The sequence below is a fragment of the Pseudophryne corroboree genome, unplaced genomic scaffold (genome assembly GCF_028390025.1).
Source record: "Pseudophryne corroboree isolate aPseCor3 unplaced genomic scaffold, aPseCor3.hap2 scaffold_2271, whole genome shotgun sequence".
NCBI classification, from domain to species: domain Eukaryota; kingdom Metazoa; phylum Chordata; class Amphibia; order Anura; family Myobatrachidae; genus Pseudophryne; species Pseudophryne corroboree.
In genome coordinates this window covers 13,328-26,289 of record NW_026968923.1, presented here as the reverse complement: position 1 = coordinate 26,289, position 12,962 = coordinate 13,328, and the positions used below count along the sequence as shown (strand labels likewise).

Below are 12,962 nucleotides of genomic sequence, written 5' to 3'. Positions count from 1 at the left end.
CTTTATTTCTACTCATAAAATAAATGGGAACTCAGCACAAAAGAAAAAATCAGTGATTAAGTTTAACATAAATGGATAGTAGCATTCCAAATGATGAAACAAAAATTGTATTTTTCTGAAATTAGAAATGTTCAGATCTTATTTTATGCTCAGATAAATGCATATTGGAAGATAGCTACATACCATGCTGCTTCCGTCTGCTAAAGATCTGTACAAACTGTGTTTGTATTGATAAAGCCCTAAGTAGGGATGATTTCAAGTGAGGGACTACACCCTGACTGAGATCTAGCCCTGATAATTCAAGTCCTTATTGGAGATGGAGATGAGATATGAACACAATGAGGTGCTAAGAATAAGTGAAAGTGGTGATCCTGCTGTTAGTGTTATCTCACAGGGAATGCAGCCTTCCTACTGCACTGGGTATTCCCTAGTGGTCGCCCAACTAGGTACTGACCTAGCCCACCTCCGTTTAGCTTCCAAGATCAGACGAGATTGGGCGTGAGCGTAGGGGTATGGTAGTAGGAAGATTTGCCCTGTGCCACTAATGAGAGTGCACCGAAACAGAAGATGGATTGCCCTCTGAGAGGGGAATGGAGGAAAAGGCCCCACCAATTTTACAGTTTAAGCGGGACAGAAGCCCGCCTCCGAGGGGGCGGGGCTTCTCCCTCAGCACTCACCAGCGCCATTTTTTCTCCACAGCACCGCTGAGAGGAAGCTCCCCGGACTCTACCCTGCTTATACCACGTTAGACAAGAGGGTTGAAAAGAGGGGGGGGGGGGCACATAATTCGCAAATTACATACAGCAGCACTACTGGGCAAACATTAAGTTACTGTTTTATTCCTGGGTTATATAGCGCTGGGGGGTGTGCTGGCATACTCTCTCTCTGTCTCTCCAAAGGGCCTTGTGGGGAAACTGTCTTCAGAAAAAGCATTCCCTGTGTGTGAAGTGTGTCGGTACACGTGTGTCGACATGTCTGAGGAAGAAGGCTATATTAGAGAGGAGCGGGAGCAAATGAATGTGGTGTCTCCGCCGACAGCTGATTGGATGGATATGTGGAATGTTTTAAATGCTAGTGTAAACTCATTGCACAAAAGATTAGACAAGGCAGAAGCTTTGGGACAGTCAGGGTTTCAACCCATGCCTGATCCTATGTTGCAGGGACTGTCAGGGTCTCATAAGCGCCCACTATCCCAGATTGTTGACACAGATACCGACACGGATTCTGACTCCAGTGTCGATTACGATGATGCAAAGTTACAGCCAAAATTGGCAAAATCCATTCGATTTATGATTATGGCAATAAAAGATGTTTTGCACATCACAGAGGAACCCCCTGTCGCTGACAAGAGGGTACATATGTACAAGGGAAAGAAGCCTGAGGTAACCTTTCCCCCCTCACACGAGCTGAACGAGTTATGTGAAAAAGCTTGGGAATCTCCAGATAAAAGACTGCAGATTTCCAAAAGGATTCTTATGGCGTATCCTTTCCCATCAACGGATAGGTTACGATGGGAATCCTCCCCTAGGGTGGACAAAGCATTAACACGCTTATCCAAGAAGGTAGCCCTCCCGTCCCAGGATACGGCTACCCTCAAAGAGTGTGCTGACCGCAAACAGGAGATTACCCTGAAGTCCATTTATACACATTCAGGTACCTTACTCAGACCGGCAATTGCGTCGGCCTGGGTGTGTAGTGCTGTAGCGGCATGGACAAATACCTTATCTGAGGGGATGGATAGCCTAGACAAGGATACTATTTTATTGACCCTGGGGCATATAAGAGATGCTGTCCTATATATGTGTGTATGCAAACTACAGGTGGTGCTGCAGGGCCCACACCCTTTTACTTGTCTTGTAGAGCAGCTCTGAAGCTGTTACAGTGCCCAGCTGCTGCAAGAAATCAGCTTGAATGCTTCAGGGGCTTGGGCATGGCCAACATGAGCCACACACCGAAGGAGGGTGGGGGTGTTTAATGCAAACTTGGGGTTATCCAAGCGCCGCAAAAGGCCGCCATGCCCTGCATGCCCCTTTTCTCTTTTCATATACAGATGAGGGTTCCAGCCAACTTTGGCCCACTGCTTGGATGAAATCACCGTATGCAAACCCGTCTGCTGCAGACCTTCCCCCAGGAATGCTTGCAATAGTTGTTGCATATGGTTTAATGTCTGAGGGTGCTTCAGTATTAGGCAGCCTTCCGCCCTCCCATGTTCATCTGAAAAGATGTGGTCTCCCTGCAGTTGTTGTCCCCAGACGAGAGTTCCCTTGTGCTTCCTCAGTTAAATCTCCTTAACTTGACGGGGGTGTGCCCGAGCAGCCACCCTCCCCAGCCCTATCCCAACACATACTTATCTTGCATATGAGATCTCTTGATCATGAAGATAGTTCTCACAGGTTGAGGTTCATCCTGGCCCCGCTCCCCGCTGGAGAGCGCTGATGGGGACAGCAGCGGGGCTTCAGCAGAAGGGTGAGTACGTGTGGCCAGAGACCTCCCTTCCCATGTGCAGGCCTGCAGAGTCTGCCGTGCAGGATGGGGCATGTGGCACTCTCCCTCCCAGGGGCTCTTCCAGATGTAGCTCCTCAGCAGTATTTTTCCCGGGCTGCGCGGCGCTCTCCCCGACTGGCATCCGCCCTGGAACACTGCCTTCCTCAACGCAACATCAGCAGGGGACCCTGGCCTCATCACCATCCCAGGTCTTTCTCATGTATGTATCATGTATGTGTGTGTGATATATGTATGAATCATATATGTTTGTGATATATATATTATAAGGGCACGGTCGTGCCCTTATATTAAGGCTGAATCGAACAAACGGAATTCTCCCATAGGGAACTTCTGAGATGGGGGCATGGTGTTTGAGGGGCTACACCTCAAAACTGATTGGACGTACCGAGCTGAAATTTGGCATGGACGTGTAGAATCGTCACCCGCTGCTGCATGCCAAATTTCAGGGCAAAATAATAAAAAATGAGGAATTGAGAGTAAGCTAAAATTCCAACTGTCAGTTTTTTTCTGCCACTCCCTCAGTGGCTTTTTGACACCGTTTTCCTATAGAGTGAATGAAGATTTTTTTGGGAAGGCATAACTCAGGATAGAGGACAAATTAAGACCTGGGATTTGTTTTATTAGATAGAGTATGTCCCAGTGTAGTGCCTTTTGGGGTTGTGGTTTTTCAAAAAGTTATAGTTTTTTTTTAATTAAGTAAAATATGCCCCATTTTAAAGATAGGGCTTTTCAATTTGTTGCGCCTGCGCAGTGGCCGCCAGCAGGGGGTGAACATAGATGAGCTTGTCAAGTTGTGCATGAGGAGAGCGCGGGAAGCAGTGTCTCGTGCATGACGAGGACAGCTGCAGGCGGCGGGAGGACGAGAAGGAGGGAGCCTCTACAAGACCCGGAGGAGATCGCGGGACGTGAGCGACGGAGGGAGCCTTACTGGGAGAGGAGAACGACGGAGCAGTCACACGGAGAGAGCCGGGTCCCCTTCAGGAGTGTCAGCGGGAGGAGATAGCCGCAGCTCGGAGGAAGCCGGGCCCACTTAACTCAGCGGCAGCGGCGGCAGGATGTATGCCATCCTTTCTCATTTTTCTTATACTTCTCCCGCCCGCCCTGCTGTGTCCGCCCGGCCGCCCTGCTGTGTCCGCCCGGCCTGCTGTGTCCGCCCCCCGCCCGCCCTGCTGTGTCCGCCCCCCGCCCGCCCTGCTGTGTCCGCCCGGCCGTGTCCGCTCGGCCTGCTGTGTCCGTCCTCCGATGCTGTGTCCGTCCTCCGATGCTGTGCCCGCCCGCCCTGCTGTGTCCGCCCTCCGCCCTCCCTGCTGTGTATGCCCACCCCCCCCCACCCTCCCTGCTGTGTATGCCCATCCCCCCCACCCTCCCTGCTGTGTATGCCCATCCCCCCCACCCTCCCTGCTGTGTATGCCCATCCCCCCCACCCTCCCTGCTGTGTATGCCCATCCCCCCCACCCTCCCTGCTGTGTATGCCCATCCCCCCCCACCCTCCCTGCTGTGTATGCCCATCCCCCCAACCCTCCCTGCTGTGTATGCCCATCCCCCCCCCACCCTCCCTGCTGTGTATGCCCATCCCCCCCCACCCTCCCTGCTGTGTATGCCCATCCCCCCCCACCCTCCCTGCTGTGTATGCCCATCCCCCCCACCCTCCCTGCTGTGCATGCCCACCCCCCCACCCTCCCTGCTGTGTATGCCCATCCCCCCCCACCCTCCCTGCTGTGTATGCCCATCCCCCCCCACCCTCCCTGCTGTGTACGCCCATCCCCCCCCGCCCTCCCTGCTGTGTACGCCCATCCCCCCCGCCCTCCCTGCTGTGTACGCCCATCCCCCCCCCGCCCTCCCTGCTGTGTACGCCCATCCCCCCCCGCCCTCCCTGCTGTGTACGCCCATCCCCCCCGCCCTCCCTGCTGTGTACGCCCATCCCCCCCCGCCCTCCCTGCTGTGTACGCCCATCCCCCCCGCCCTCCCTGCTGTGTACGCCCCCCCCCCACCCTGCTGTGTACGCCCCCACCCTGCTGTGTACGCCCATCCCCCCCACCCTCCCTGCTGTGTACGCCCATCCCCCCCACCCTCCCTGCTGTGTACGCCCACCCCCCCACCCTGCTGTGTACGCCCCCTCCCTGCTGTGTACGCCCATCCCCCCCACCCTCCCTGCTGTGTACGCCCATCCCCCCCACCCTCCCTGCTGTGTACGCCCATCCCCCCCCACCCTCCCTGCTGTGTACGCCCATCCCCCCCACCCTCCCTGCTGTGTACGCCCACCCCCCCACCCTGCTGTGTACGCCCCCACCCTGCTGTGTACGCCCATCCCCCCCACCCTCCCTGCTGTGTACGCCCATCCCCCCACCCTCCCTGCTGTGTACGCCCATCCCCCCCACCCTCCCTGCTGTGTACGCCCATCCCCCCCACCCTCCCTGCTGTGTACGCCCATCCCCCCCACCCTCCCTGCTGTGTACGCCCATCCCCCCCACCCTCCCTGCTGTGTACGCCCATCCCCCCCACCCTCCCTGCTGTGTACGCCCATCCCCCCCTCCCTCCCTGCTGTGTACGCCCACCCCCCCCCGCCCTCCCTGCTGTGTACGCCCATCCCCCCCCACCCTCCCTGCTGTGTACGCCCATCCCCCCCGCCCTCCCTGCTGTGTACGCCCATCCCCCCGCCCTCCCTGCTGTGTACGCCCCCCCCCCACCCTGCTGTGTACGCCCCCCACCCTGCTGTGTACGCCCACCCCCCCCCACCCTGCTGTGTACGCCCATCCCCCCGCCCTCCCAGCTGTGTACGCCCATTCCCCCCCCCGCCCTCCCTGCTGTGTCCGTCCATCCCCCCCCCGCCCTCCCTGCTGTGTCCGTCCATCCCCCCCCGCCCTCCCTGCTGTGTCCGTCCATCCCCCCCCCTGCCCTCCCTGCTGTGTCCGTCCATCCCCCCCCCCGCCCTCCCTGCTGTGTCCGTCCATCCCCCGCCCTCCCTGCTGTGTCCGTCCATCCCCCCCCCGCCCTCCCTGCTGTGTCCGTCCATCCCCCCCCCACCCTCCCTGCTGTGTCCGCCCGGCCGTGTCCGCCCGGCCTGCTGTGTCCGTCCTCCGATGCTGTGTCCGTCCTCCGCCCGCCCGTCCTGCTGTGTCCGTCCTCCGCCCTCCCTGCTGTGTACGCCCATCCCCCCCACCCTCCCTGCTGTGTACGCCCACCCCCCCACCCTCCTTGCTGTGTACGCCCACCCCCCCACCCTCCTTGCTGTGTACGCCCATCCCTCCCTGCTGTGTACGCCCATCCCCCCTGCTCTCCCTGCTGTGCACGCCCATCCCCCCCGCCCTCCCTGCTGTGTACGCCCACCCCCCCCCGCCCTCCCTGCTGTGTACGCCCACCCCCCCGCCCTCCCTGCTGTGTACGCCCACCCCCCCCCGCCCTCCCTGCTGTGTACGCCCATCCCCCCCCGCCCTCCCTGCTGTGTACGCCCATCCCCCCCGCCCTCCCTGCTGTGTACGCCCATCCCCCCCGCCCTCCCTGCTGTGTACGCCCACCCCCCCGCCCTCCCTGCTGTGTACGCCCCCCCCCACCCTGCTGTGTACGCCCCCACCCTGCTGTGTACGCCCATCCCCCCCACCCTCCCTGCTGTGTACGCCCATCCCCCCCACCCTCCCTGCTGTGTACGCCCATCCCCCCCACCCTCCCTGCTGTGTACGCCCACCCCCCCACCCTCCCTGCTGTGTACGCCCATCCCCCCCAGCCTCCCTGCTGTGTACGCCCATCCCCCCCACCCTCCCTGCTGTGTACGCCCATCCCCCCCACCCTCCCTGCTGTGTACGCCCATCCCCCCCGCCCTCCCTGCTGTGTACGCCCACCCCCCCCCACCCTGCTGTGTACGCCCCCCACCCTGCTGTGTACGCCCCCCACCCTGCTGTGTACGCCCATCCCCCCCGCCCTCCCTGCTGTGTACGCCCATCCCCCCCGCCCTCCCTGCTGTGTACGCCCATTCCCCCCGCCCTCCCTGCTGTGTACGCCCATCCCCCCCGCCCTCCCTGCTGTGTACGCCCATCCCCCCCGCCCTCCCTGCTGTGTCCGTCCATCCCCCCCCGCCCTCCCTGCTGTGTCCGTCCATCCCCCCCCCGCCCTCCCTGCTGTGTCCGTCCATCCCACCCCCGCCCTCCCTGCTGTGTCCGTCCATCCCCCCCCACCCTCCCTGCTGTCTCCGTCCATCCCCCCCCACCCTCCCTGCTGTGTACGCCCATCCCCCCCCACCCTCCCTGCTGTGTACGCCCATCCCCCCCGCCCTCCCTGCTGTGTACGCCCATCCCCCCCGCCCTCCCTGCTGTGTACGCCCCCCCCCACCCTGCTGTGTACGCCCCCCACCCTGCTGTGTACGCCCACCCCCCAACCCTGCTGTGTACGCCCATCCCCCCGCCCTCCCTGCTGTGTACGCCCATTCCCCCCGCCCTCCCTGCTGTGTACGTCCATCCCCCCCCCGCCCTCCCTGCTGTGTCCGTTCATCCCCCCCCGCCCTCCCTGCTGTGTCCGTCCATCCCCCCCCCTGCCCTCCCTGCTGCCTCCCACGCAGCACCTGACACACACACGCAGCACCTGATACACACACACGCAGCACCTGACACACACGCAGACACGCAGCACCTGACGCAGACACGCAGCACCTGACACACACACACACACATGCAGCACCTGACACACACACGCAGCACCTGACACACGCAGCACCTGACACACGCAGACACGCAGCACCTGACACACGCAGACACGCAGCACTTGACATGCAGCACCTGACACACACACACACACACACGCAGCACTTGACACACACACACACACACACAGCACCTGACATTCAGACATGCAGCGCCTGACACACACACACACGCAGACATGCAGCGCCTGACATGCAGCACCTGACAGACACACACACACCCACACACACAGACATGCAGCACCTGACACACACACACACACACACACACATACACACACAAATATGCAGCACTTGACACACCCACACACATACAGACATGCAGCACCTGACAAACACACACACACAGGCAGCACCTGACACACACACACAGACGCAGCACATGACACTCACACGGACCTGACACACGCACACACTCACACGCAGCACCTGACACACACACACAGACGCACAGCGCCTGACACACACAGACGCGCAGCGCATGACACACACACACAGGCACGCAGCACCTGACACACACACACAGACGCGCAGCACCTGACACACACACACACAGACGCGCAGCACCTGACACACACACACAGACGCGCAGCGCCTGACACACACACACAGACGTGCAGCGCCTGACACACAGACAAAGACACGCAGCGCCTGACACACGCAGCACCTGACAGACACGCGCACTCACACGCAGCGCCTGACAGACACGCGCGCACGCACTCACACGCAGCACCTGACAGGCACACGCACTCACACGCAGCGCCTGACAGACACGCGCACTCACAGGCAGCGCCTGACACACACGCGCACTCACATGCAGCGCCTGACACGCACACACACTCACACGCAGCGCCTGACACGCACACACACTCACACGCAGCGCCTGACACGCACACGCACATACTAGTGATGAGTGGGTTCGGTTCGTCGGAATCCGGACCCCCCGAACTTCACCCATTTTACACGAGGCAGGCTCGAACCTTCCCGTCTTGCTCGGCTAACCCAAGCGCGCCCGAACGTCATCATCCCGCTGTCGGATTCTCACGAGATTCGGATGTCTGCATTCGTGGAAAGGGGTCCCATGTGTAAACATGGGACCCCTTTCAGTCCGTCTGGTCCGGGTGTTCGGTTTGTTGTTTTGCCAAGTACGTGGATTTAATCTGGAACCTGGATCAGGTGAGTATAATTATCTTTTATTTTCAGGTACCCGTGGATTCTACTTGGAGAAGAGGACCGACTGCTTCGTGTCAACATAGGTAAGTATGTGTGTGTCGGCAGGTGTGAAATAAAGTTATACTTTCACGGTGTCTGTGTCCTGTTTTTATTTGGGTATTTTTTTTCCAGTAGAACTACAGGTACCAGCGGGCCCGTTTTTCTCCCGCATGCTGGTACTTCTGGTTCTCAAAGTACCAGCTTGCGGGGGAGGCTTGCTGGGACTTGTAGTACTACTGGAAAAAACTATATTATTTCAATTTTCTCAAGGCTATCAGCCTCCCATCCGCAGCCCTTGGATGGGGGGGACAGCCTCGGGCTTCACCCCTGGCCCTTGGGTGGCTGGCGGGGGGACCCCTTGATTGAAGGGGTCCCCACTCCCCCAGGGTACCCCGGCCAGGGGTGACTAGTTGGATATTTAATGCCACGGCTGCAGGGCACTGTATAAAAGTGACCCCCGGCTGTGGCATTATCTGTCCAGCTAGTGGAGCCCGATGCTGGTGTAAAAATACGGGGGACCCCTACTCTTTTTGTCCCCCGTATTTTTTGCACCAGCACCAGGCGCAGAGCCCGGTGCTGGTTTTAAAAATACGGGGGATCCCCTGTCCGTTTTTCCCACGGATTTTTAGAACCAGGACCGGCTCGAAGAGCCCGAGGCTGGTTATGCTTTGGAGGGGGGACCCCACGCAATTTTTTTTTCCGGGTTTTTTACATTCCATTTAAAAAAAAAAATCTTTTAAAAAATATATAAATAATACTTGTGCCTCCAAAAAAGACAAACCAAGTACCTAATCCCTTCTAATATAGATATGCTATTACCAAAAAAAACAACAACTTTTATTTATTAGATTCCGCCTGCAAAGTGTGGCGGATTGAAAATGACGAATTTACTGTTTAAAAGCACTGTTGTCGAATTTACAAACTTCAATTGAATATACTTTTGTCGAATTGCTGCATTTGTACCATTGCAGAAAAGTCGAATTTGTCAAATGTCGAATTTTAAAAAGTCGAATTTTGAAAGCCTGTAAGAATAGGCCCCGTCCCCTTCTTCACATCAGCCGTCCCCTTCTACCCCTGTACCTTGCTCTCTCCTGTCTGTGTTCTCTCCCGTCTGTAGGACTAGGCCCCGCCCCCTTCTTACCCTCCAGTGACTGCTCTCTCCTGACAAGTGGACCAGGCCTGCCCCCTACACGCTGCTGGTGTCTTCATTGTTACTTGGTCTGGAGCTCCGTTGGGGAGAGAACTCACGTGAGCTCATTAAGAATGAGGAACTGGGATGTTTTAATTTTATTGTGAGTAGTGTAGTGTGGTGATGTAGTATGTTGTATGGGGGGTATAGTGTAATTATGAAGTGCAGCATATGGGAGGGCTATAGCATAGTGATGTAGTGTGGCATATGGGGGGTGGTAGCGCATAGGCGTGCGTACAGGGGGTGCCTGGTGCGCACAGGCACTCCCTAATGTCCAGCACCGCTGCACGCCACGCTTGCTGTAGCACAGTGATCGCTGAGTGTGTGATCGGTGGAGCCTAGCCTGCAGCCGGCCACCCCCCTCCCTGCCGTGTGTCCGGCCACCCTCCCCTCCCTGCCGTGTGTCCGGCCACCCTCCCCTCCCTGCCGTGTGTCCGGCCACCCTCCCCTCCCTGCCGTGTGTCCGGCCACCCTCCCCTCCCTGCCGTGTGTCCAGCCACCCTCCCCTCCCTGCCGTGTGTCCGGCCACCCTCCCCTCCCTGCCGTGTGTCCGGCCTACCCCCCTCCTCCCTGCTGTGTGTCCGGTCACCCTCCCCTCCCCTGCTGTGTATTCGCCCAGCCCCACTCCTCCCGCTATGTCCGCCCCTCCCCTCCCTGCTGTGTGTCCGGCCACCCTCTCCTCCCCTGCTCTGTGTCCGGCCACCTCCCCTGCTGTGTGTCCGGCCACCTCCCCTGCTGTGTGTCCGGCCACCACCCCTGCTGTGTGTCCGGCCACCCTCCCCTCCCCTGCTGTGTGTTAGGCCACCCTCCCTCCCTGCTGTTTGTCCGGCCACCCTCCCCTGCTGTTTGTCCGGCCACCCTCCCCTCCCCTGCTGTGTGTTCGGCCACCCCCCCCCTCTTCCCGCTGTGTCTGGACACTCCCTACCCCCTCCCCTCCCTGCTGTGTGTCCGGTCACCCTCCCCTCCCTGCTGTGTGTCCAGCCGCCCCCCCCCTTCCCTCCCTGTTGTGTGTCCGGCCACCCCTCCCTGTTGTGTGTCCGGCCACCCCCTCCTCCCTGTTGTGTGTCCGGCCACCCCCCCCCTCCCTGTTGTGTGTCCGGCCACCCCCCCCCTCCCTGCTGTGTGTCCGGCCACCCCCCCCCTCCCTGCTGTGTGTCCGGCCACCCCCCCTCCCTGCTGTGTTTCCGGCCACCCCCCCAGACATGCAGCGCCTGACACACACGCAGCACCTGACACACACACACACAGACACAGCACCTGACACTCACACGGACCTGACACACACGCAGCACCTGATGCACTCACATGCACCTGATGCACTCACATGCACCTGACACTCACACGCACCTGACACTCACACGCAGTACCTGACACATGCAGCACCTGACATAATCACACGCAGCACATGACACGCAGCACCTGACACACACGCAGTACCTGACACACACACGCAGCACCTGACACACACACACGCTGCACCTGACACACACGCAGACACGCAGCACCTGACACACACGCAGACACGCAACACCTGACACACACGCAGCACCTGACACACACGCAGCACCTGACACACACGCAGCACCTGACACACACGCAGCACCTGACACACACGCAGACACGCAGCACCTGACACACACGCAGACACGCAGCACCTGACACACACGCAGACACGCAGCACCTGACACACACACAGCACCTGACACACACGCAGACACGCAGCACCTGACACACACGCAGACACGCAGCACCTGACACACGCACACATGCAGCACCTGACACACGCACACACGCAGCACCTGACACACACGCACACACGCAGCACCTGACACACATACACACACACACACACAGCACCTGACACACAGACATGCAGCGCCTGACACACACACGCAGACATTCAGCGCCTGACACACACATGCAGCACCTGACAGACACACGCACACACAAAGACACCTAGCACCTGACACACACACACAGCACCTGACACACACACGCAGACATGCAGCACCTGACACACACATGCAGCACCTGACAGACACACACACACAGACATGCAGCACCTGACACACCCACACACACAGACATGCAGCACCTGACACACCCACACACATACAGACATGCAGCACCTGACACACACACACACACACACACACACACAGGCAGCACCTGACATATATACATGTGGCATTTAACGCACACAAGCACAGCACCTGACACACAATCATATACACACGCAGCACCTGCTACTCACACATATATACACATGCAGCACCTGCCACTCCCACATACATGAACAGCACCTAACACACACATATATACATGCAGCACCTGACACACACATACACGCGCAGCACCTGACAGTCGCACACATACAGATGCGACACCTGACACAAACACATACACGCTCAACACCTGACACCCACGTGGCAGCTGACGCATACAAATGCAGCACCTGAGATACACACATATACACGTGCAGCACCTGAGACACACACACACACACACATGTATGTACACGCGCGGCTCCAGGCACACACATACGTACGTACGTACGTACGTACGTACGTACGTACTTACACACGTGGCACTTGATACACACACGTACACGCGCGGCACCTGACACACACACACACGTATGCACACGCGTGGCTCCTGACACACATACACACATGTACGTACACGCGCGGCTCCTGACACACACATATATGTACGTATACGCGCGGCACCTGACACCTACACGTATGTACGTACACGCGCGGCTCCTGACACCCACACACATGTACATGCGCGGCTCCTGGCACACACACACGTACACGTGTGGCACCTGACACATACTCGCGTGTACGTACACACATGCACAGCACCTGACATACACACATGTAGGTACGCGCCACCTGACACACACACGCATGACACCTGACACACGTACGTACACGCACGGCACCTGACACACACACGTACATGCATGCACGGCACCTGACGCACACGTACATACTAGTGATGAGTGGGTTCGGTTTGTTGGAATCCGAACCCCCCAAACTTCACCCATTTTACACGGGTCCGAGGCAGGTTCGAACCTTCTCGCCTTGCTCGGCTAACCCGAGCGCGCCCGAACATTGTCATCCCGCTGTCGGATTCTCGCGAGATTCGGATGTCTGCATTCGTGGACATGGGACCCCTTTCAGTCCGTCTGATCCGGGTGTTCGGTTTGTTGTTTTGCCAAGTACGTGGATTTAATCTGGAACCTGGATCAGGTGAGTATAATTATCTGGATTCTACTTGGAGAAGAGGACCGACTGCTTCGTGTCAACATAGGTAAGTATGTGTGTGTCGGCAGGTGTGAAATAAAGTTATACTTTCACG

At 58.5% G+C, this 12,962-nt stretch overlaps 1 pseudogene; it reads right to left on the bottom strand.

Moving 5' to 3' along the window:
* Positions 1-405: 405 nt before the first annotated feature.
* On the bottom strand, positions 406-524 carry LOC135009930 (5S ribosomal RNA; annotated as a pseudogene).
* Between the last annotated feature and the right edge of the window lie 12,438 nt (positions 525-12,962).